Below are 25,673 nucleotides of genomic sequence, written 5' to 3' on the forward strand. Positions count from 1 at the left end.
GTTAAATTTCTTTTCTCTGAAAATATATTTTTGAGAGGGTTCATAAATTTACATAAGGAAAAATAACAAAGATAGATCTCACTTTCAATGTAGTCACAAAATTAGTATAAAATAGGCATGTTTGAGCTGCAGGAGGAAATTTGACATATGGGCTTGAAAATAGAGAAATAGAAAATACATAAAAATCTAAAAGTTAAAACAGTATCTATGAAGAAGTTCTAAAATAAGGATAGTATGGTACCATAACCGGCCCAAATACATCCACTAAAAGAATAAATTTTGAAAAACTTTTAGAGACAGTGGTAGACAGGAAGATCTGTCTTGTGATGGAAGGAATGAGAATTGTCAGGACCCCAGAAGAAAGACAGTTCTAACAAAGAAAAGAACCACAGCAGAAATCACAAAGGGAAATAGGAGACAATACTAAGATTTCTAAGGGACAAAAGTCCAACTGCATATAAAGATGTAAGCAGCACAGGGTTCACCTAAGAGCCCAGCTGATGAACAACAGGCAGAGTCCTTTTGCAAAAACATAAGCCAGATGGCCTTAGTGAGGAGACACTGGCTACCTTACCCAAATAATAAACACCCATGGCCCAAAATTCAAATTCAATTGGGAACTTTGGAAGTCAGTGGTCTTGAGGATGAACATGTAAATCATAGACCCTGTATGTCTCAACCCATATTTCAGAAAGTTGTGGCAAGTTGTCATTTTGAACAGGACCATATGCTTTAAAATCGAGTTAAGCAGAGGAATTTAAAGCTAAGGATACTCACGTGTCAGAGCTTCTAATGGAGAAGGAAGGAGAGGTTCCAGATGAAACAGTGAAAAGGGAAAGGCAACGAAAAGTCAAAAGGTTACTATGTACAAGGTTTGCTCAAACAATGAAATAGGCAAGAGGACAGAGTTCTCTGTGTTATAATGCAGACCTTATCACCTCTCATTAACTTTGAAATCTGATAGAGCTCAATTTAGTGTTTGACATGCAAAAACACTGACTATTCTATTGCTCCAGCTCTGTCATACACACACAAACACACACACACACACACACACACACACACACACACATATCATATCATATATTTCTATCTTTTACTCACCACTATTTTCTGATGGGTCTTTTCATTTCTTTCTTATTTAATTTTGTCTAACCTATATTTCCCCTTTCCTTTCTTACTCCTGTTAACTCATTTAATTACTATTTATATATTATAATTCCTACCACTTATTTTTCAGTATTTTTTTTATGAGCATTGGTCATATGATGTTGAATGTTAATCAAATGTCTGTGTATTTCTATATCTTACTATGTTTCCTGAAGTAGTTTCTTTTCCTTTCCTGATTGTGTGTTACTGGTGATCAAGCTGACCAGACTAGCCTACTTACTAAAAACTCCCAATTAAATATGAATGATATTTTAAAATAAACAAATGTACATGTGTCAATATGCAAATATAGCATAGTACCCAATGAGATAACTCCTCAATTACTGACACTGGCAGTTGAAATATCAGACTAAATTAAAAAAAATGTACTTTTAAAACTAGTACATTAAATTTCAAAGGAAACAACCAATGCATGATGTAAGGAGATCAGTGCAAGGTAATAACATGGAATTCAGCAACATATGAGATAAACTCAGCATCAGGATTAAGAGATACAGCAAGAAAAGTGATACAGAGAGGAATGTGGAAATTCTTTTTTTTAAATTTTAACTATGGTTTATTTACTCAATCTTGGCTAGAAAACTGTGATACTACTTATGAATTGCATGTTCAGACACTTTTTCTATTCCTCTTTTGTATTTTGTCTTTTAATTTTTAAGGTTATTTCATTTATTTACTTTTTAAATGTTATCGCCCTTCCTGGTTTCCCTTTGGCAAGTCCCCTACTCCATCCCCTGCTTCTATGAGGGGACTCACCCACCTACCTAATCCTGCCTCACCACCATAATATTCTGCTAAGTTGGGGCATCGAGCTTCCACAGGACCAAGGGCTTCCCCTCCCATTGATGCTAAATAAGGCAATCCTCTGGTACATATGCAGATGGTGCTATGGGTCCCTCCTATGTACTCTTTAGTTCGTGTTTTAGTCCCTGGGAGCTCTGGGGGGTCTGTTTCTTTGATATTGTTGTTCTTCCTAAGGGGTTATGAAATCCTTCAGCTCCTTCAGTCTTTCCCCTATCTCCTCCACTGGGGTCCCCATGAACCCCAGTTCAATGGTTGGCTCCAAGCTTCAGAGCTTCTGCATCTGTATTGCGCAGGCTCTGACAGAGCCTCTCAGTGGACAGCTATACCAGTCTCTTGTCAGCAAGCACTTCTTGGCATCAACAGTAGTGTTTGGGTTTGGTGTCTGCAGATGGGATGGATCCCTAAGTGGAAATTCTTTTAAAACTCAAATTAAATAAAATGCATTACCATAGTCTAGAAAAAGCAAGAGAACAAGTATCTGAGATGGAGTGAAAATTTACTGAAATGGTACATTTAAAACCCATTTAAAAAAACCAACAGTATCCAAAGCATCTAAGAATTCTAGGATATGATCGATAATATAAGACAGGGATAGAAGAAAGAACTTAGATGAAGATGGCACATAAAATAATGAAAATGAACTTAGATGAAGATGGCACATAAAACAATGAAATGGCACAAAAGTTCTCAAATCAAGAGCAATAAATGAAGATCCAGGTACAGAAGCACTGGAATTCCTAACAGGAATAGCCAAAGAAGAAACTCTGCATATGTTACAGTTAAGATATTCAAGGTACAAATAGAGAAATAATATTAAAAGGTATAAAAAGAAAAACAACCACTGTTAGAATGGCTAAAGAAAAAAAACTGTAAACCGTAAACTAAGTCTAGCAACATAAAACAGGAGGGAAATAAGGGCATTTCTTAGCAGGCATACACTAAAGAGATTCATCAAAACCCCCTCATACCGCAGCAGTGCATAAGAAACTCTAACAAAAAAAAAAGAAAGAAAACCATAACCACAAGATGTAGGGAAGAATATATTCTACACATGAATAGATTTCTATGAGAGAAATAGGAAACTATCCAACACATCCAACACAGTGAATGATTGAAATCTTAACAATGGGGAAGTAAGTTATCTAACAAACCAGAAAAATGAGGAATAACATCATAGGACTTTGAGAACTTCTCTCAGTGTTAATCCCTAGTGAAAATGCTCTAAATTCTCTTGCTAAAAGAGGACAACAATTAATCAACAAAATTGAAAGAAAACAAGTAAATATTCTGTAGTTTGTAAAAAAAAAAATCATATCATTCCTGACCCTCGGTACTTCTCCCCCATCTCCTCCCACATCTAAACTGCCACCCCCTTTTCTATCCCCCTCTCTCTCCCAGATCCTTCTCTCCATCTACTTCCTAGAGATTAACCTCTTCCCCCTACTGCTTGGTATGCTAGCATCCACACTTTGGTGTGATATTTCTTTTTGAGTTTCATATAGTCTGTGAGTTGTATCGTGGGTATTCTGAGCTTCTTTGGGGATAATATCTATTTATCAGTGAGTATATACCATGAGTGTTCTTTTGTGACTGTGTTACCTCACTCAGAATATTTTCAAGTTGGGGAGGAGGAACTGGGTGTTGCCAATAGAAAGCCCCAGATGCCAGAGACCCAAGAGATTCCCAGGACCCAACAGGGAGGACTTTAGCTGAAATACTCAGCAAAGGGGAAATAGAAACCTGTAGAAACCATATCCAGTGGATAGGCACAGTCCTTAGTTGAGACCACCCACACACCTCAAAATTATTAATCCAGAATTTCTCCTGTCAAAGGAAATGCAGGAACAAATTTTAGAGCAGAAACAGAAGGAAAGACCATACAGAGACTGTCCTACCTAGGGATCATGATCGATCCCATCTGCTGACACCAAACCCAGACATTATTGCTAATGTCAAGAAGTGCTTACTGCCAGACGCCTGAAATTTTGTTCCCGGAGAGATTCTGCCAGAGCCAGACCAATACAGATGTGAATATTCACACTCAAACATTGGATTGCGCTTGAGACTCTAATGCAGAAGTTAGGGCAAGGACTGTAGGAGCTGAAGGGTTTGCAACCACATAGGAAGAACAACAATAGCAACCAACCAGACCACCCCCCCAATGTTCCCAGGGACTAAACCATCAACCAAAGAGTACACAGGGGACACCCATGGCACCAGGTGGATATGTAGCAGAGGACTGCCTTTTCTGGCATCACTGGGAGGGGAGCTCCTTGATCCTGTGAGGCTTGAATGTGCAGGCAAATGCTAGGCTGCAGAGGCAAGAGTGGGTGGGTGGGTGAGGGAGTATCCTCACAGAGGCAGAGGGGAGGGAAGAGGTAATAGCAGGCTTGTGTGTGTGGGGGGGGAACTGGGAAAAGGGATATCATTTGGAATGTAAATAAATAAAATGAACAATAAAAAAGTAAACAATAAATGAAAAAACATGTCATTAACAAAGGTTTATACCGACTCGAAGTGGTAGGATGAATACATATCTATGAAGTAAATGAAGGCATATAGAAACTAAGATTATACATTTGCCTCTAATAAATCAAGATTCCTGTTAAAATTTATCAGAGAAGATAAAGAAGATCAATGTGTACTTATGAAAGAAAAAATCAGTCAAAATATAATAACAATAAAAATATATGTATCAAATAGCAAGGTTTTATATTTCATTTAAAATAACTAAAAAGGGTCACTTCATTGAAAGACCAGCAGTCTCAACTAACCTGATCCCCTAGATCTCTCACACACTGAGTCACTAACCAGGAGGCATACATCAACCGATATGAGACCCCCAACACATATACAACAGAGGAGTTACAGGTCTGGCCTCAGAGAGAGAAGATGCACCTAACCCTCCAGAAACCTGAGGTCCCAGGAAGTAGGGAGGTCTGTTTGGATGGGGTGCATGATAGGGACATCTTCTTGGCGACAGGGTCAGTGTAGGGAAGGAGCTATGGGATGAGGTTTCCCTGGAAGAGGTATAACAACTGGACTACAAAAAAAAAAGAAAGAAAGAAAGAAAGAAAGAGTAAAGAATAACAATCTAAAAAAAATTGAAAAGGGATCTCTGTTCCTCCCAGTTCCAGAGACCACTTCTTGTGTCATGCTAGACTCATTCATCCCCAAGACATGGTTGTGAAGGTCCTAATGAATGTATTTGGCTGTATTGGGCGAGTGTTTACCAGGGTTGCCTTTTCATCTGCATTTGGCAATGTAGAGATCGTCAGCATCAATGTTTCCTTCATTGACCTCACTTACATGGCCTACATATTACAGTACTATTATACCCATGGCATATTCCACAGCAGGTCAAGACTGAGAATGGGCAACTTGTCATCAACATGAATTCCATCAATATCTTTCAGGAGCAAGATTCTGCTAACATCAAATGAGGTGATGCTCGTCCTTGGTATGTCCTGGAACCTACTGGCATCTATACCACCATGGAGAATGCTGGGCACTACTTGAAGGGTACAGCCAAATGGATCATCATCCCCTTCCCTTCTGATGATTTCCCTGTGTTTGTGATGGTTATGAATAAGAAGTATGACAATTTACTCAAGATTGTCAGCAATGTATCCTGCACCACCGACTGCTTAGCCCCCCTGGCCAAGATCATCTATGAAGAAGTATGCATCAAGTAGGACTCATGACCATGTTCACTGACACTCAGAAGACTGTGGATGGCCCCTATGCAAAGGCATGATGACTGTGAGGCTGCCCAGAACATCATCCATGCATCCACTGGTGCTGCCAAGGTTGTGAGCAAGGTCATCCCAGAGCTGAAGGGGAAGCTCCCTGGCATGGCTTTCTGTGTTGTGACCCAGGATATATCTGACATGCCCCCTAGAAAGCTCTGCAAAGTATGAAAGTAACAGGAAGGTGGTGAAGCAGGCATCAAAGGGACTACTAAAAGGGATCATGTGCTACATTGAGTACCAGCTTATTACCTGCAACTTAAACAGTATCTCCTATTCCTCCTTTGATGCTGGGGCTGGCATTACTTTCAATAACAACTTTGTAAAGCTTATCTCCTGGTATGACAATGAATACAACTTTAGCAACAGGATAATAGACCTCAAGGCCTACATGGCCTCCAAGGAGGAGCACCCACTCCAGCATGCTCTTGATAGCAAGAGATGGGCCCATGGCTGAAGAGGAGTTCCTGTTCAACTTGACCCCCAATACTGAGCATCTCCCTCACAGTTTCCATTCAAGACCTCCACAATAACCACAGAGGCCTAGGGAGCCCTGCTCTCTTGAATACCAACAATAAGATTTGCTATACTCACAATAAACAAACAAACAAACACATCCTATTAACATCTAAGAACATCTAAGAATACGTAGCTCCTCATGCAGTAATACTTGGTGATTTCTATAAGCACCTCTTAGAAATAGAGACTATCTAGACCAAAATAGAATACATTAGCTTCAAAGAAAGAGCACTGTAGATTGAATAGCATTTTAGAATATATAATATTTAATACCAACAAACAACTGTTTGCCCACTCAAAGGAAATTTTAGTATCATAACTAAATAAAACTGGAAATCAAGAGAAGATAAAACACAAAATTCATCCACATTTGTGGAGACTGCATAATGTATTATGAAGTACTGGTTGGTCTCTGATCAAGTCTTGAGAGAAATTTAAATGTTTTCTAGGATATGATGAAAAGTCTAGTTCAAAAAGTCTGAAACATTTATTGCTAACATTAAAATAATCAGAGAATTATCAAACAAATAACTTAGCAGTGCATTTTTAGCTGTCATCAAATAAGCTAGCCAAACAAACAGAAGAAAAAGAAAGATATAAATTAATAAATTCGGATATTTAAAATCTAGATACCAAATAACAAGGAAAATCAGAGAATCAGTAGAGATTATATTGCAAACTAAAACTTCCAAATACAGAAAATCTAGAAAATAGGGTTGAACAGGTAGACATATAAAAAATCTAGAATTAAATCAAACTTCTTAAAATATGAAAAAATATATAAGAAATGAAACTGAAGCAGTAAAAATAACCATATAAGTACAAAACACAAAAAAGAAATCTATAGAACTATTTTCTGATTAAAATGGACATAAAAATTTTGAGTAATGCTTGCAATCCTAACTAAAGAACAAATTAAGAATATTATAAACTATGACCTGAATGATTTCATTCTATTAATCCAAGTTTACTTCAACATACACATATCAATTAATGACACACAGTGTATGAGCAGTTTAAAAGATAAACAGTGTAAGTCACTTAAGCAGACACAGAAATTTACTCTGACAAACTTTCCTTTCCTGAGAATGGTCTAATGGAATGTAGGAGTACTTAAACAGAGTAAAGACTGTATCGGCTAAACCTAAAGACAGGATCAAACTACAGGGTAAAATAATGAAAGCATTTCTTCTAAAACTGGGTAAGTCAGAGGTATGTATTGTTTTACTTTTTATGAATCATACTGCCCAAATATTTAAAGTAAAAAAAAAGTACAAATATTAAGGCCAAAGAAAAATTACTTCTACTTGCTATCTGCAGCATACAATACTTAAAAATTAGGTGAGGAAATTCTGAAAATGAAAAATGTCTTACAGAAAATTGGAAGGGTACAACTTAAAAGTTTTAAAACCTTGAAGATTTTCTATATAGCTACAAAAAAGTCATGAAAACTGTTATTTATAATCCCATCACAAAACAATAAGTGATAGGGATATTAGTAAAACTAACCAAAGCCGAGAAACCATTATAACCTTGAATACATAGGCACAGAGGAAAATTTCCTGAATAGAACACCAGTGGCTTCTGCTCTAAAATCAACAATAAACAAATGGGACTTCATAAAATTGCAAAGTTTCTGTAAGGTAAAGGACACTGTCAATAGGACAAAATGGCAATCAACAGACTGAGAAATGATCTTTACCAATCCTATATCCAATAGAGGGATATTACACAATATAAACAATGAACTTAAGAAGTTAGACTCCAGAAATCCAAATAACCCTATTAGAAATTGGGGAACAGAGCTAAACAGAGAATTCTCAACTTCCACAGTTGGCTGAGAATCACCTAAAGAAGTGTTTAACATTTTTAGTCATTAGGGACATGCAAATCAAAACTACCCTGAGATTCTACCTCACACCAGTCAGAACAGTTAAGATTAAAAGATCAAAAACTCAGCAGATGCTGGTGAGGATGTGCAGAAAGAGGACTCTTATTCCATTCTTGGTGGGATTATAAACTGGTACAACCACTCTAGAAATCAGTTTTATGGTTCCTGAAAAATTTGGACATAGTACTACCTGAGGACCCAGTTATACCACTCCTGGACATATACACAAAAGATGCTCCAACATATAATAAGGACACATGCTCCACTATGTTCATAACAGCCTTATTTATAATAGCTAGAAACTGGAAAGAACCCAGATGTCCTTCAACAGAGGAATGAATACAGAAAATGTGGTACATTTACACAATGGAGTACTACTCAGCTATTAAAAACAATGACTTCATGAAATTCTCAGGATAAAGAAAATATCCTGAGTGAGGTAACTCAGTCACAAAAGAACGCATATGTTATGTACTCACTGATAAATTGATGTTAGGCAAAGGACTTGGGATACCCACGATACAACTCATGGACCATAGCAAGCTCAAGAAGAAGGAAGACCAAAGAGAGGATGCTTCAGTCCTACTTAGAAGGGGTAACAAAATAATCAAGGGACATAGAGGGTGGGAGAGACTTGAGAGGAATGGAGTAGGGGGAGAGGAAAAAGAGTGACCAAATCAAGCATGACAGGAGATTGAGGAAGTGTACAGAGTGTTAGGAATTTGAACAGAGGTGTGTATCAAAGGGGGCCAGGGAACTGGGAATAGCAATCACAAAGTAACAGATACAAGGAAAGCAGGAGCCTCTAAGATCTCCACAGGGATGACAGCTTAAATACCCTACAAGAGGAGGAGAACCTAGAGACCATATCCAGAGGATAGGCATGGTCAACCACTGGAGGGATGGAGCCACCCACCCATCTCAAAATTTTAACCCAGAATTGCTCCTATCTAAAGGGAATATAAGGATAGAGTGGAGCAGAGACTGAGGAAAGGCCATCCAGAGACTGCCCCACCTGGGAATCCATCCCATATGCAGACACTAAACCCAGACACTATTGCTGATACCAAGACATGCTTGCTGAGAGGAGCCTGTAATAGCTTCTCCTAAGAGGCTCTGACAAATTCTGACCAATAAAGATGTGGATGCTCAAAGCCAACCATGGAACTGATCAGAGCAACCCCAATGGAGGAATTAGGGAAAGGACTGAAGGAGCTAAAGGGGACTTATTTGGAGTCAATGGGAGGGGAGGTTCTTGGTCCTGTGAAGGTTTGTTGCCCCAGTGTAGGGTAATGTTAGCATAGTGAGGCAGGAGTGGGTGAGTGGGTAGGTGAGCACTTTCACAGAAGCAGGATAAGGTGGGATGGGATAGGGTGTTTGGAGAGGGGAAACCCGAAAAAGGGATAACATTTGAAATATAAAAAATAAATATCAAAAAAAACCACTGAAGAAAATAATGTATAAAATTCCAGAAGAGGTAAAGACATTCTATGATCATAAAATGTTAAAATAAATATTTCTGAAGTATCTATTGTTAGCATTTTTCACTGCTTGCCTCCCCTCTCTCTCTCTTGCTCCTGTTCTTGCTCTTGCCTTCTTGATCCCAATCCCTTCCCCACCTCCCCATTCTCTTTCCCCCTCTCCCTCACATGTTCATGGTCAGCCTTTTCTCTTCTCTTCTCTTCTCTTCTCTTCTCTTCTCTTCTCTTCTCTTCTCTTCTCTCCTCTTCTCCTCTCCTCTCCTCCCTTCCCCCTTCTCTTTCTCTAATACCCTCTTGACTCCCTTTCCCATGCACTGAATAAAGTCTATCTTATACTATATCATCATGTGTCTGGTTCTTTAAGGAAAATGGATGCCTCAGCATGGACCACCAAGGCACCCCGTTCCCCATACCTCACCACACATCACCCTAACTTATCCCTTCTGTCATTATCTTTTTATAAGAACAGCACCTATATTTCTGAAAATGATCTATCAATCAATTGGTATTATTACCAAAATTCTAATTTTATTTTTTACCAAATTAGACAAAGAGAATTCCAAGATTAATATGAAAGGAAAGAGAGGAGAGGAGAGGAGGGAAAAAAGAATGCCTCAAATAATCACAGCAATGTCTGTCAGTCAGATAGATGTTATGTTCAGAAGCTGAAAACAATTGAGATACTGTATGGTCTTACAATATGACTCCAAAGTAACCATTTAGAAGAACAGAAAGTAGAAGAGGTGACAAGAGATCCTGGCCCAGAAAGATATATAGCTAGATGATGAATTAGTTATGGAAGCCTCATGCACATCATTATTTTTATAGTTAACAGTGACATATAGTTGAAATGTCATTTCATTTATAGATATAGAATTATATTTTAAGCATTCTTAACATAAAAAAGCATATTAAGTGGATATTAAATGCATATTAAATGGAGCAATTCTGTTCTAATTATATATATGTCAAATATCTTTGGCATTTCCAAAAAACCATCCTGTATGGATAAGTGAATGAACATTTTCGTTGCTTATCCAACAGGTAGGCAGTCAACTGTCAGTTTTTTAATCCAAAAAGTAAAAAAAAAAACAGGATTCACTGAAGCTAATATGTTAGTTACTTCATGAAAAATAATGATTCTTCTCTCTGGTCATATAAGTAATTAATTCTTTTCACTATAAACAAATAATGGCAAAATTAGCAAAAGTATCTTGAAAAATGAAAGCCATTGCAATGCCATCATAAATTCTTATATTTATATGACAAATAATTCATTGAACTCTATGTAATATTGGGATGACTGACAAATACTGTATTTCCTGACTATAAACTAGTGTGTCCCCGTATTCTCAGTGGTTAATGGCTGGATGGCAGAGCCAGGGTAGTAGGTTGTATAAATGTTTTTCACTTCCTTACCTGCCCCAAAGGAAGGCAAACTGTCGTGGGGAAGGTCATGTAGCCCCAACAACAATCAGAAGAGTAAGGGTATGGCTTTTTACCTGAGAAAGAGTTGGCTGCTGGAATCATATGCCAGGGATGAGGGAGGCAGAAATAGAGCAGGGAGGTAGGGCAGGGAAAGCCTCATGGAGAGACACAACTGCCAAGAACTTGGGCTGAGAAGTCCTGTTAAGTTTGAGGCTCTTTGAGAGATTGCCTCAGCAAAAAGGCCAGTCTTATACTATACAAATGTCTATATTATTATTATTATTATTATTATTATTATTATTATTATTATTATTACATTATTTTACAATCAGCTATTATCCCCTTCCTGGTCCACTCTCCCACAGTATCTCATCTTATTCCTCCTCTCTCCTGTCTCTGAGAGGCTGTTTCTCTATGGCACAGGCCTCCGTCCTCCCTGGGGCCTCAAGTCTCTCAAGGATTAGGCACATCTTCCACTGAGGCCATAACAGGCAATCCTCTGCTGTACATGTGTTCTGACTTAGGACCAGTTCATGCATGCTGCCTGGTTGGTGGCTCCGTGTCTCAGTGCTCCCATGAGTCTGGGTTGAGACTGCTGATCTTCCTATGAGGGGGATCTTCTTCCTCCTCTGCTTCTTCCACCCTTCTTCTAATTCAACCATAGGACTCCCTGACTTCAATCAAATGGTTTGGTGTAAGTCGGCTGCTGGTTGGGCCCCTCAAAGGACAGCCATGCTAGGCTATGGTCTGTAAGCACACCATGGAATCAATGACAGTGTCAGGCCTTGGTGTCTCCCCATGAGAAGGATTCCCATTTGGACTGGTCACTGGAGCTCCTTTCCCTCAGTCTCTTCTTCATTTTGGTGCCTGATGATTTTTTAGGCAGGAACACTTCTGGGTCAGAAATTTTGAATATGTTTTGCTAATACCATACTTTCTCTTAACTGGCAGTCTGTAGGTAGAAAAATGGAAATAGATCCATATTTGTAATCTTGCACACATCCCAAGTCCAAAAGGATCAAGGACTTCAACATAAAAACAGATATACTGAAGAGAAAGTGGGGAAGAACCTCCCACTCATCAGCACAGGGCAAAATTTCCCAAAGAATTCCACAATGGATCAGGCTCTAAGATCAACAACTGTTACTATCTATCGGATGAGGAAAAGAAGAAAGCTTTCTTACCTGAACTGTCCTCTCTGGATACTAAACAAAGTCAAAGACCTCTGAAGATAGTCTTTCTATAAGAGGAACATGAAGGAACCAAACTTCATGTACAATACAGAGAGTGGCATTTTCAACAATGATATTTGAAAGAAAATTATTTTTCAAAAAGAATTTGTAAACACAGGCCTGTGCCCAGAGTGACATGGGCGTTGAGACTATTTCTTGCTGAAACCCGTGAAAATCCAAGCAGGAACATTAATTTTAAATAGTTCTAGTGGGAGCTATTTGGTCCTTAAGCAGAGAAAAAACCCAATATCCATGAAATGAAAACCCCTCAATCCTGTCTCATGGGAACCACCAACTCAGTGGATCATCAATGCATAAGGAACTGCAAAAACTCAGAAAATGAGTGAAGTGGGAGACTGAAACAACAGAGGGCTCAGAAACAAATTTTACTATGACCTTGGAAGCAGAAAGTTCTGGATCAATGTAAACTGGAATTTCTTAATCTGCCTATTATGTTGAAGATGAAAGAATTAAAAACTATCTCATAAATAAAAGAAAGTCTTGGTCATTTCCTCTCTCACTAACTATAGTCTCCCTTTCTGAGCTTCAGTTTCTACAGGTAGTTACCAGCTGAGAAGTGTTTTCTCATGGCCAGCACAAAGAAACTCTGTACAGGATATGACCGAGCTTGTACCTCATACTTTCTGCCAATTGTGGTAATGTAGGGATTATCTAAGTTGTATTGATTTGGAGATGTGAAGCAGTCACAGAGAGTAGCTGTGTTTTGACACTTTTTGGCAGGCCTGGAGTCCTTGAAGAGACACCAGGATGATACTGATGGAATTGAGACACAGTTAAAGCAAAAGTGTCCAGAAGTTTCTGTAGATGCAATTACTGTGGGATGGCCACCAAAACAGCATCAGTGGAGCCAATCATAGCCTAACAGACAAGCTCTGTGTGTATGTTGCAGAGGGCAGTGCCAGAGAAGTGATCCAAATCCTTGGAGCAGCGCAGAAGATTTGATTTACCTGTTCAGATTGTAACAGTGCCCTGGTTCTTCCCTCTTAAGCAAGTATTTTTCCTCAGTTTTGACTGTATAAAAGCCCATGGTTTAGAGATTTGGGATTTTGTTTTTTAAAAAGAGAATGACCTTTAAATGTGCTTGAATTTACAAATAATCGGACTTTTAAAGTTATTTATGATATTAACATCAAAGTGGTATCTTGGGATTAAATGAAAAAGTGTAAGTTCTTATAATTGAAAAGTTGAGAAGGGGTCAGTTGCTCTGGATAGTTTTACAACAACTTGAAGCAAGCTAGAGTTGTTAGGAACAGAGTGAGCTTCAGTCAAGAAAATGACTCCATAAGATCTGACTGTAGAATATTTTTTAACTACTGATGTTTGGAGAAGGGCTCAGTTCATCGTGGGTGGTGTCACTTTTGGAGTTGTGATCTTGAGTTCTATAACAAAACAGGCTGAACAAACGTTGATGAGTCAGCTCATAAGAAGCATTCATCCATTACCTCTTCATTAGCTCCTCTCTTCAGGTTCCTGAGGTGCTTGACTTCCTGTCCTTAATGATTTTGATGAAAGACAGATTTATGGAATTGGGAGTGAAATTAGATCTTACTTTCCCAGAATGTTTGTGGTCATGATATTTCCTCACACCAATAGAGCCCTAACCAAGTAGTGAACATTGTTCTGAATATGAAGAAAGAACAGTCAAGTAGAGAGATAGGTATACTTTCAGGTAAGCAATTGCAGAAACATGTAAAATGCTTATGAAATCAAAAGTGGGCAATTTTAACAGTAATAATTTATATTGTCTGAGAGAAAATTTACATTTACACCATAAATTTAAATATAATATATTAATTCTACCATTCCATGTGTCCTATTCTAAGTATTATTTTGGGCTTGTTTAACTTGATTGACATAGACTTTTCCTCTTGGTATTGCCAGCTGATCTGTTTCCCCAAGTGATCTCTTATGTTACAGAATCATTAATGGTTAATATTTGATTTCACAATTAATCTCTACTTACAATCACAAAGCACACTGAGTATTTCTCCTCAGGAGTTTCTAAGGATATAAGCAAAGAGATAACATGGACTGCAACAATTTCACTAAGGAAACCTATACATTTTCTCAGCCTTACACTAAGTGCTGTGGCTGGCACAGCTTTGGTTTTAGAGATAAGAATAGCACACTACAGTTATCATCCTACTACAAAGTGACACGACTTAGAAAGCTCTCCACCTTTAAGAACCTGAAAGTGAAAGAACCAATGATTTATGATTTTCTACCTATTACTTTTTCTGTCTTTAAAATGTTTTATTGTGTGTCCTCCCATTTAATTTTTATCTTATTTTAAAATAAAAAGTCATAGTTTATAGTCTATATTCATAAAAATATATGCTATGTTTTTATGCTCCTGCAGGTCCTCTGGTGTCAGTACTCCATTACCTCCCAAATTTATGACTTTTTTCTTTAATTATTATTCCTTTAATCATTGTTCTCATATTATACACACATTGACATATATGGATTCATGACAGATGATATGTAGATAGATACACAGATGACAGATGATAGAGGATAGATGATAGACAGACAGACAGATAGGAAAGTTAGATGAATTTAAAAAATCCTTCTGAGTACATTGTTTATATGTGTTTAAGGCTATTATCAGTTTTTGTTAGACAGTTATTTGAGACACCTATCTAGGGTCTAACAAACTGTTCCTATTTCAGCAGCCACTAAACACAGGGTGGAGCCTTGTGATCCCTGTTGTTCTAAGAGGTATCTGGTATATGCTGTCACATTCATCATGACTTTGAATCAGTATTTAACAACTTTTAGCATGTGACGCACAGTATTACGCTTTCTTTAGATGATTATGATTTCATAATGTTCTGAGACATGTTAGTTTTTGAAATCTGGGTATAAAAATTACCATTTCAATTTTGATTTAAAAAGATATGTGGCATTTCATTGCTATCAAGCACTTGGCTATCCAGCTACTATTTGATAAGGCTTCATCAATTCTTCACTTTCAGTTCAGATCAGCAAACTTCTGATCCCAAAATACATTGTCATTTCATTACTGTAAGAAGGGCCATTGCATGAACTGCTCTTGAAAAACCCTACCTAATTTCGGCCACTACAGATTTGATACCTTTCCATTTCTTGGATCAACATATACCTACATATATAACTCTTTATTCTTACCCCTGGCATTATTCCTAGTTATCAACTCAATATCCATTATAACTGTTTTCATTGGTTAGCAGAAAAAATATATATTTAAAGAAAGAAAAGGAGAATAATATTCCAAAGGTTATAGAAATACTGAGAGGAGTTATTGTATGAGCTTTTTCTCACAAAGTTAGCAAAAACTGAAACACTCATTTGTTTCCAAATTATTTGTTACAATTTTTAAGAGCCATGAGTATACAGAAGTCTACTTCCTGATATTCAGCATGTTTACTATTTGAAAAACTTTGTGAGGAAACTGTCTTTCCATTACCCTAGGCTGTACCCAGAGTGCTCCCCCATAGTTGGATTAGAGGGCTTTATCAAAGTTGATATAACTTAAAGTGCATATAGGTCAATGTAAACCTTGATACCAGTGGTCTGTACACTGATACCTGTGATTGAAATACCATGAACATGCTCATTACTACACATAGATATATTTTATGCTTGCCTAACAGTTTGTTGGTTCTCAGTTGAAGATCATATGTTTTATGTGTCATTTATTACATGCAGATTTTTTATGTAGACACATTTAAAACTGATTTCAAACTTTACATGCTTATGAACATATGTGAGAGTTGGTTTTACCTCTCCTTTCAGTCTAGGTGGGTGAATCTTTTGGGTTTCATATATGCTAATAGGAATGTATTGGCACATCGTTGTGGATGTAGTTCAATAATGGTATTTGAGTACTACTCATTTACCACCCTCCCTTACTTTTGTGGAAATGTCAACAGAAACATCTTTTTCATTCTGTTTTTCAGTTAGCTTACTTGCTTTTTTATCAGAAATATTTGAAGTTCATCTCATATTGTAGCAGAATTTTAATCCAAAAACATGGCTGCTTTGACAAGGGAACAACACATCCAAAGACCTTCTAGTTCTATGTGCTTTGGCTGTAATGCTCTGGGCTACATATCTAGCTGGAATACAGACATGTTCTTAGTACATACCTTTCATTCCAAACAATGGAAGCAAAATTAGTTTGCAGAAGGAAGCAGCCATATTTGAAAGAGACACCTAATTGAAGTGTAGACAAAGTGGCAAATCAGAGAGAGATTTGACAGGATGAATCAGAGATAGGATATGTCCAACTGTCACAAAAACAGACAGGAAAGAGTCTACGTAAGAAGTGCAGGCTGATAGGAACCAGATGTAGATCTCTCCTGAGAGACACAGCCAGAATACAGCAAATACATAGGCAAAAGCAAACAGCAGACCACTGAACTGAGAACAAGGATCCCCGTTGAAGGCATCAGAGAAAGGACTGAAAGAGCTTGAAGGGGTTTGAGACCCCATATGAACAACAATGCCAACCAACCAGAGCTTCCAGGGACTAAGCCACTACCCAAAGACTATACATGGACTGACCCTAGACTCCAACTGAGTAGGAAGCAATAAATAGCTTAGTAAGGGCACCAGTGGAAGGGGAAGCCCATGGTCCTGCCAAGGCTGTACCCCAGTGAATGGGATTCTTGGGGGGAGGGCAGTAATGGGCTGAGGATTGGGAGGGGAACACTCATGTAGAATGGGAGGGGGAGGTGTTAGAGGGATGTTGGCATGCAAACAGGGAAAGGGAATAACATTTGAAATGTAAATAAGAAATACCCAATTTAATAAACATTAAAAAAATTATGAGAGAAGGGAAAGGAGAGGCAGATAGACAGAATCAGAGACAGAGACAGAAAGAAAGAGAGGATTGAATCTGTTCAGTCAATGCAGTTTGTATAGTGCAGTTGAGTTCAATTGTGAGTTTTGATCAGATTGTGCAGTACAGGACAGCAGAGGAAGAATAAGCCAGAGAATGAGAAGCAACCAAAGGATGAAGACAGAGTTAGTTTGAGGCCAAGCAGAGCACTTCAGTGCGCAGCTGAAAGAAACCAGATCGAAACCATCAGCTTAAATATAAGTTTGAGCCAGAAGAGTTGGGTTGAACCAAACAGACAGTTTGGAAAGAGATAGAAAGGTTAAGCATATTTAGCAGTCAGCCTCTGAGATGACAATTACATATGGAGAAAAAATTACATTTTACACATATTTTAGCTAAAAATTCTTTGTTAGATATGTACTTTGCAAATGTACTTTTCTACTGTGTATCACATTTCTTCTATTTTATTAACTTTAAATTTTTAAAAATCCAATTTATAAATTTACTGTCCAGGTTATTTTTTTCTTTTATTCTTTATATAAAATTGAGGTCATAGATATTAGCTTCACATGTTTACTTCTAGAGCTATTCTAGGGTTATTTTTTCCATTCCCTTATACTGAGTCCATTTCAATTAGGTTGAATTTGTGCAATTAGGTTGACATAAAGTTCATGTATCATATGATCAAATCATTTTTACCCTGAAGCATTGATGAATTTGCCTTGCTTCATTATAAAAAAAAATCTCTTCCTTCATATGTTAACTTTATGGCCATACTTTATACATTTTTCCTATCTGACAAACTAAAGAATTTAACTTACAATAGTTGAATCTGTTAACTTCTGTTATTTCTGCTTTAAGTTTTAAATTTGTGAGTTTGTGTTATGCGTAGTATGTTATATGTGGTGTAGTATGTATTTATGGTACACATGTACTTGTTAGAATGGTTGTGTTCATGTGAGGTCCAGAAGCCTATGCTGTGTATCTTCCTTGAAAGCTCTCAATCCTTATATATTTTAGATTGATTCAGATATTATTTATTATACTATACAGACTCACCAAGGAGCTTCAGGCACCTGTCCATCTCAGTTCCATAGCATAGTAGGGTCATACCAGGTACATGAATGGTCAAACCAGGATGTTTAAAGGAAACTTCCTTGTTTTTGTTTATTTTTTTATCAGTGAAGGTATTTCTTTGTTTGCCAATGTCCATTTTCTCAGAAACATTTGTTTAAGGTATTATTATATGTTTTTAGTGATAATTTATCTATTTTGTACTATTGTTATTAGGTTGAAAGACAGTCTGTAATAAAATTGACTCATGAAATCTTCATTAAAATATTTAACAATGTATAAATGTTGCTCATGAAAATGTCATTTGTATATATCTGAGCTTCAATGAGTTCAATCTACTAAACAATTTCTAGCATTCCAATATCTATATTATTTTAAAATGTTGAAGAAGAAGGAAGCAAAAGTTATGTCCTCAATTTATCATCTTTAAATAAGACTTTCTGATAAGGAATTTATAATTCAAATTATAAATTCAAATCTAGCCTCATAATTTAAGTGTTTAAGAAATTAAGAACAAATTTTATTATACTCTTGGTTTTGTAGCTTATGGACCAATTTTTAGATAAAACATAAGCTTCTCACATAGTTTTACTTTAGTTACCTGTCTGCTTCTGCATCTCTATGATATCAGGTGGATCACTATCCATTTGTATCTCTTTATATTGTGGTAATGAAATAATTATTACGTTGTTGTAAGAATGAAGTCAGTGGTTTTCCTGTAGGCAATTAGTGGCTGGCTATTGAAAGATCCCCAAAGGGAGACCCTCACTCAAGTCTCAGGAAGTCGAGGACCCCAGACACATGAGAGACCAATCTTGATGTAATAAGCAGAGGCGAGAATTATTACGGAGCTCTGGACCGACATGTATCCCACACAAGAGACAGAGGTGTCGATCCTGAGTGGCTGGGAGAAGGGCTATTTAAAGGAAGAAGTCACAGGCCCCAGGAGATGAGGGGATGTCAAAAGGAAATACCAAAAATGTCACAAGGGGAAACTCTCAAAGTCACAGGATTGTTCTTAAGACTCTAGGGTTTAAATCAGGGGAAAAGTCAAGTCCTCATTCTCCTGAGAACAGATCTTGATTCCTGTCCTTTAGGGTAAATGTTTGTCAGAGTTGACAAAGCGTCTGCATCTAATACACATCTGGTTAGGCTTCAGACCCGGTTTCCTGGAATACTATCTGCAGGACACAATGGCTGGAACATTATCTGTAGGGCACAATGGGGGTTTGAACAAACATCACAGGGGCAGAACAGAACCCGTCACTCATTAACTCGTGTCCGGTGACATCCGGAGGGTCAGCGAGTCTGCGCCAGTCCTCCTGCAGTTTTAACCGTCTATCTTCCTGAGTCAGATCCTGTTGCTGAATTTCAAGTTAGTTTAAAACTCTATCTCTCAGCTATTATTATGTTTTTTTCTATCTGTGAGATATTGTCCTTTATATTTTTCAATGAGAGCTGAGTCTCATTTGTCCCTTTTTCAAATTTTATATATATATATATATATATATATAATATATTATATATATAATGCAGTTTATCTGATCCATTACATTTCTTTTTCAGATTCTTATTGCCTTCAAAGTACTTGTTATTTAATTTTGCCCTAGGAGTACTGAACCCAGCATATTACATCTCCAAGGAGATATTTGAAGCTTTATTTCTCATTGGGTTTAAAGATTGATCTCTTGTAAATGTGATTTCACATATCAGTTTTAGAAAAGTTATTTTGGAACAAAATTACTTCCCAGAGGCTAGTAAAATATCCTCATCTAGTTAAAGATTTACTTTACTTACATGAACTATATGGCTCCTCATCTGGAATATAGAAAGCAGGGGTTGTATTAATTACAAATCATAAATAATTTAAAGCTCATAATTCTGAGTGAACACAAGATTTTATGGTTTCATGACTATTAATTTGGGATTCTGTAAATAAATAGATATTTAGAAAACTTATTGAACTCTGATATTATTTTAAAATTTCATTTAAATATGGAATAATTAATATGATCAAAGTAAATTGATAGCTAGGTTGGTTGACAAGAACTAGACTCAGCAGATGGTATCCTGAGGCAAGGAAGGAAAAGTTGCTCTATGATTCCATAGGCTATGATTTGAATTCTTACAACATCATTAAATAAACTGAACACCATAGAGTCTTCATACACTCTGTACAGAGCTGAGTTTGTCAGGGAAATTGTATCCAAGACTGTGTGTGAGTTAGTGCACTTCATTTTTCATGATATAAGTACAAACAAAATGTCAGAAATAGAGGAGAAAAGAGCAATATTTGAAGTTCACAAATCAAAGAATAGGCTCAGAAAGCTCTGAGACTACCAAGCAGAATAAATACTGAACTTTAAGAAAGCTAAACAAAGAAAACAGAAGAAACATACCCAGGCATAGCAACTTCTGTGATGATATAAATTCTCAATGGTCTTGTCCCACCACAGGTTTAAACACTTGGTCACTGTTTGGTGTTGCTGTTTGGAAGGTTGTGAATCTTCACTGTATAAGGCCTATTTGGAAGCTATAGGCCACTAGGGCCAGACCATGAAGACTCCAGTACTCTCTGTATCTTGCTCTATTTGTGATGTGAGGCGCTTGACCACCACCATGATGGATTGACATATCACAGCTATGAAATAAATGTATGGCATATCTTCCAGATAAAGGGAAAGCAAAGGTGGAACAAAGCTAAATGATGATGCTCAAACACTTTAAATATACAGGAGAGAATATCAACATTGCATATCCTCATCTGAAGCTATTTAATAAAAAGGCAAATAAGTACAAATATTTAAAGTATTTTTAAAAATCATCATAGAACTTTTAACCTAGCAAAATTATCTTAAAGATTTGCGAAGGAATTATCTTTCAGAAACAAAAACAGAATTACTGTTTAGCAAATCTGTTCCACAAAAAAGTTAATCAAAATTATTCAAGCAGATATAAAGTGATGTAGCTTAGAAACTGTAATTAAAAAGTACATCAGAGAATTCAGACTAGAGAGTAAAGTAAAATAATTTACTTTTTTCTCATAATATGGAAATGAAGCCACTTTTTTTAAAGTAACAGAGGTTCTAGCATATTGAGTTATTATAGAATATGTGCAAGAGAAGCAGAAGCAGCAGGGTTACAAGTATTGGAGTAACAAATTATAACATTCTGGTGAAAACAGCCTGTATTGCATGTGGTATAATACTATTTCAGAATAGATTAATGCTTGTTATTTTGTTAATGGGTGTGTTAGTAACTTGCTTTGTTATAGCAAAAGACATCACAAAAATGAATTTAAGGAAGAAAGGGTTTATTTGGCTCACAGTCCATCAGGGTGAGAAAGTCATGACCTCAGGATAAAGAGGACACTTGTCACATTACATTTTCAGACAAGGAGCAGTGTAGAATTCTCACTCAACCCTTTTCATGAGTTTTGCTACCGTAGCAGTCCACAGAACGGTTCTATCCATGTGATGGTGTAAGGCTTCTCATTAAACCAAAACATCAGACTGTTAAGAAATCTGCCCGAAGTGCACAATTTCAAACACTGAGGTTCCTACTAGTATTTAAGTTCCAAAATGCTGCTGAGGCCACACAATGGTAGCTACTCAGTCTACTTAAAGTAGATATCTCAACATTTACAACCTTGTGCTGAAAACCTGGAAGTTCCCAGGTGAGTCTCTGCTACTGATTCTGTATTGGCATGTCAGAGAAGCTGGGTCTGAGGTCAGTGGAGGATGGTTACAGTGGCAGGAAGTGTACTTGCTCTGGACATAATGAAGCAGGCAGGAACTGCCTTAAATTCATACATCATTACATCTGGGCTTCCAGTAGGAAGGTACTGTACACGGTCTGAGTAGGGCTTTATCCTCTGAGTTAAGCCTCTCTGGAAGCACTCATAGACATACCCAAAGATGTTTCCTAGATAATCATGTATTGAGTGAAGTTTACAACAAAATCTAACCATCAGAGATATATTTTATTTTATTTATTTTTATTAAATTATTTTACTTATTTACATTCAAAATATTGCCCACTCCCCAAGTTCTTCATACCACTCACCTTCCTTTTGCTTCTGATAGGGTGCCTACCCATGTAACCACCCACACATACCTGATCTCTGCCAGCATCACACTTCCCTGGGGTATCAAGTTTTAATAGGATTAGGTATATCCTCCCCCACTGAGGTCAGGGGGCCATGGACCAGCCCATGTATGCCCTTTGGTTGGTGGCTTAGTACCTGGGAGCTCTGTGGGGTCTGGTTTAGCTGACCCTGTTGATTTCTCTATGGGGTAGCAATTGTCTTAAGCTCCTTTAGTCCTTCCCCTAACACTGCCATAGGAGACCCAGATATCATTCTAATGTTGGTTTTAAGTATGTACACTTGTCTCAGTCAGCTGTTGATAAAGGCTCTCATAGGACAGCCATGCCAGACTCCTGTCTGCAAGCACAATATGGCATTGGTGTCAGTGTTTGGTGCCTGAGCATGGGATGGATTCCAAGTGCAACCAGTCACTAGATGGTCTTTCTTTCAGTCTCTGCTAGATTTTTGTCCCTGCATTTCCTTCAGTCAGGCACAATTCTGGGTTCAAATTTTTGAAGATGGGAAAGTTGACTCCGTGCCTCACCTTGGAGTCCATAACTATCTACTGGCGGTGATCTCTTCAGGTTCCATTTTCCACTGTTCAACATTTCAGCTGTCATCTGCATTGAGTCCTGTGAGCCTCTCTTTTTTGCAGTTGTTGTTTTTATTGGATATTTATTTACATTTCAAATGTTATTCCCTTTCCCAGTTTCCTGTCCATAAGCCCCCTATCCCCTGCCCCTTCCCTATTTCTATAAGGGTGTTCCCCTCCCCATCCAGCTCTCCCCCCAACAATCCCCTACACTGGGGGGTCCAACCTTAGCAGGACCAAGGACTTCTTCTATTGGTGCCCAGCAAGGCCATCCTCTGCTACATAGGCAGTTGGAGCCATGGGTAAGTCCAGGTATATATAGACTTTGGGTAGTGGTTTAGTCCCTGGAAGTTCTGGTTGGTTGGCATTGTTGTTATGGTGTTGCAAGCCCCTTCAGATCTTTGAGTCCTTTCTCTACTTCCTCCAACGCGGTCTTGTTCTCCATTCAGTGACTGTTGCTAGCATTCTCCTCTGTATTTGACATGTTCTGGCTGCATCTCTCAGGAGAGATCTATACCCAGTTCCTGTCAGCATTCACTTCTTAGCTTCATCACTTCTTAGCTTATCTAGTTTTGGTGGATATATATCTCCCATGTAGGGCAGGCTCTGAATGGCTGTTTCTTCAGTTCCTTCAGTCTCGGCTCTAAACTTTGCCTCCATTTCCCCTCTTATGGATATTTTTGTTTGCCCATTTAAGAAGGAGTGAAGCATTCACATTTTGGTCATCCTTCTTGAACTTCATGTGGTCTGTGAATTGCATCTTGGGTAATTTGAGGTTTTGGGCTAATATACACTTATCAGAGAGTGCATACCCTGTGTGTTTTTCTGTGATTGGGTTATCTTACTCAGGATGATATATTCTAGTTCAATGCATTTGTTCCTCTGTTGAAGGGCATCTGGGTTCTTTTCAGCTTCTGGCTATTATAAATAAGGCTGCCATGAGCATAGTGGAACATGTGTCTTTGTTGTGTGTTGAAGCGTCTTTTGGGTATACGCCTAGGAGAGGTATAGCTGAGTCCTCAGGTAGTGGAATGTCCAATTTTCTGAGGAACCTCCAGACTGATTTTCAGTGGTTGTACCAGTTTGCAATCCCATTAACAAGGGAAGAGTGTTCCTCTTTCTCCACATCCTTGCCAGCATCTGCTGTCACCTGAATTTTTTATCTTAGCCATTGTGACTGGTGTGAGGTAGAATCTCAGGGTTGTTTTGATTTGCATATCCCTGAATATTAAGGATGTTGGACATTTCTTTAGGTGCTTTCAGCCATTCACCACTCGTCAGCTGAGAATTCTGTTTAGCTCTGAAGCCCATATTTTTAATAGGGTTATTTGGCTCTCTAACTTCTTGTGTTCTTTGTATATTTTGGATATTAGCCCTCTATCAGATATAGGATTGGTAAAGATCATTTGCCAATCTGTTGGTTGCTGTTTTGTCCTAATAACAGTGTCCTTTGCCTTACAGAATCATTGCAGTTCTATCAGGTCCCATTTGTCAATTCTTGATCTTAGAGCATAAGCCATTGATGTTTTGTTGAGGGAATTTTTCCCAGTACCCATGTGTTTGAGACTCTTTCTCACTCTTTTTTCTATTAGTTTGAGTGTATCTGGTTTGATGTGGAGGTCCTTGATCCACTTGGACTTAAGCTTTGTAAAGGGTGATAGGAGTGAATGGATCAATTTACATTCTTCTCCATGCTGACCTCCAGGTGAATTAGTAGCATTTGTTGAAAATGCTATCTTTTTTCTATTGGAAGGTTGTATCTCCTTTGTCAAAGACCAAGTGACCATAGGTGAGTGGCTTCATTTCTGGTTCTTCAATTCTATTCCACTGATCTGCCTGTCTCTGTACTAATGCCATATAGTTTTATCACTGTTGTTCTGTAATACTGCTTGAAGCTCTCACATCCAAGGTTCCTGCCCCAATCACCCCCTGCTGCATATTTTGATTTTCTCCTGCCTCCCCAGATACCTGTTCCTGCCCCCCTTTCCCTGCCACTCCTACTCCCCTCTCCCACCCATGTCCCTTTTTCCCTCTACCTCCATTGATTATTTTCCCCCTTTTAAGTGGAACTGAAGTAACTACACTTGAACCTCCCTTCTTATTAAGCTTCATATGGTCTATGTGTTGTATCATGAGTATTCTGTAACTTAGATATATTTTATTTTAAATATTATGGTATACCAACAGATTTCAAAGGACAATGGATATTAAGAGAAGATAAATGAGAAATCACAAACTCTCGGAAGTTAGAAGAAAAAGCAGAATAAAAAGGGAGAAGTAGATAGTATTTATATTATATAAATATTCATTATAAAATGAATTGTCAATCTTCAAAGGTATAAGTATAAAAGTTATCCAGTTTGAAAGCTACATCTAATTATGTAATTTCTGCAATAAGCTTACATAATATGTATAGTCTTAAATGAGCTAAAAATTGATGGGAAAACATAAGCCGCCTTTTCATCAGAGAAGATAACAGGCTTAGCTATACAGTGATTTAACTCAGAGATCTGGTTATGAAAGATTGTTACTGATCAGGGAGACATCAACCTATAAAGAGGTAAGTAATTCCAAAAGAGCTCAGAATTCCAAACATTTATAAACTGAGATGATTTAAAAAATATAAGAATAAAAATGACTGGGGTGGCCAAGTAGATAGAATAATAATATTTTATTTGGAAACTGGATATTTTCCTACTGCTAATAATTATGTCAATTAAAAATTATTAAAAGGCTATGTGATCTGAACAACTGTACCAATCTGCATTATCCAACTGGTATTTATTTTAAAAATCAATAC

The 25,673-nt window shown here is 37.6% G+C and overlaps 1 protein-coding gene and 1 pseudogene across 3 annotated transcripts in view; one reads left to right on the forward strand and one right to left on the reverse strand.

Annotated features, from left to right (window-relative positions):
• The window catches only part of LOC108350038 (uncharacterized), a 231,441-nt gene that overhangs the window by 87,969 nt on the left and 117,799 nt on the right, over positions 1 to 25,673 (reverse strand). The gene's annotated exons all lie outside the window — the stretch shown is intronic.
• LOC148006707 (glyceraldehyde-3-phosphate dehydrogenase pseudogene) lies at positions 5,155 to 6,180 on the forward strand (annotated as a pseudogene).

The sequence above is a fragment of the Rattus norvegicus genome, chromosome 2, assembly GCF_021556685.1.
Source record: "Rattus norvegicus strain SHRSP/BbbUtx chromosome 2, alternate assembly SHRSP_T2T, whole genome shotgun sequence".
Classification (NCBI taxonomy): domain Eukaryota; kingdom Metazoa; phylum Chordata; class Mammalia; order Rodentia; family Muridae; genus Rattus; species Rattus norvegicus.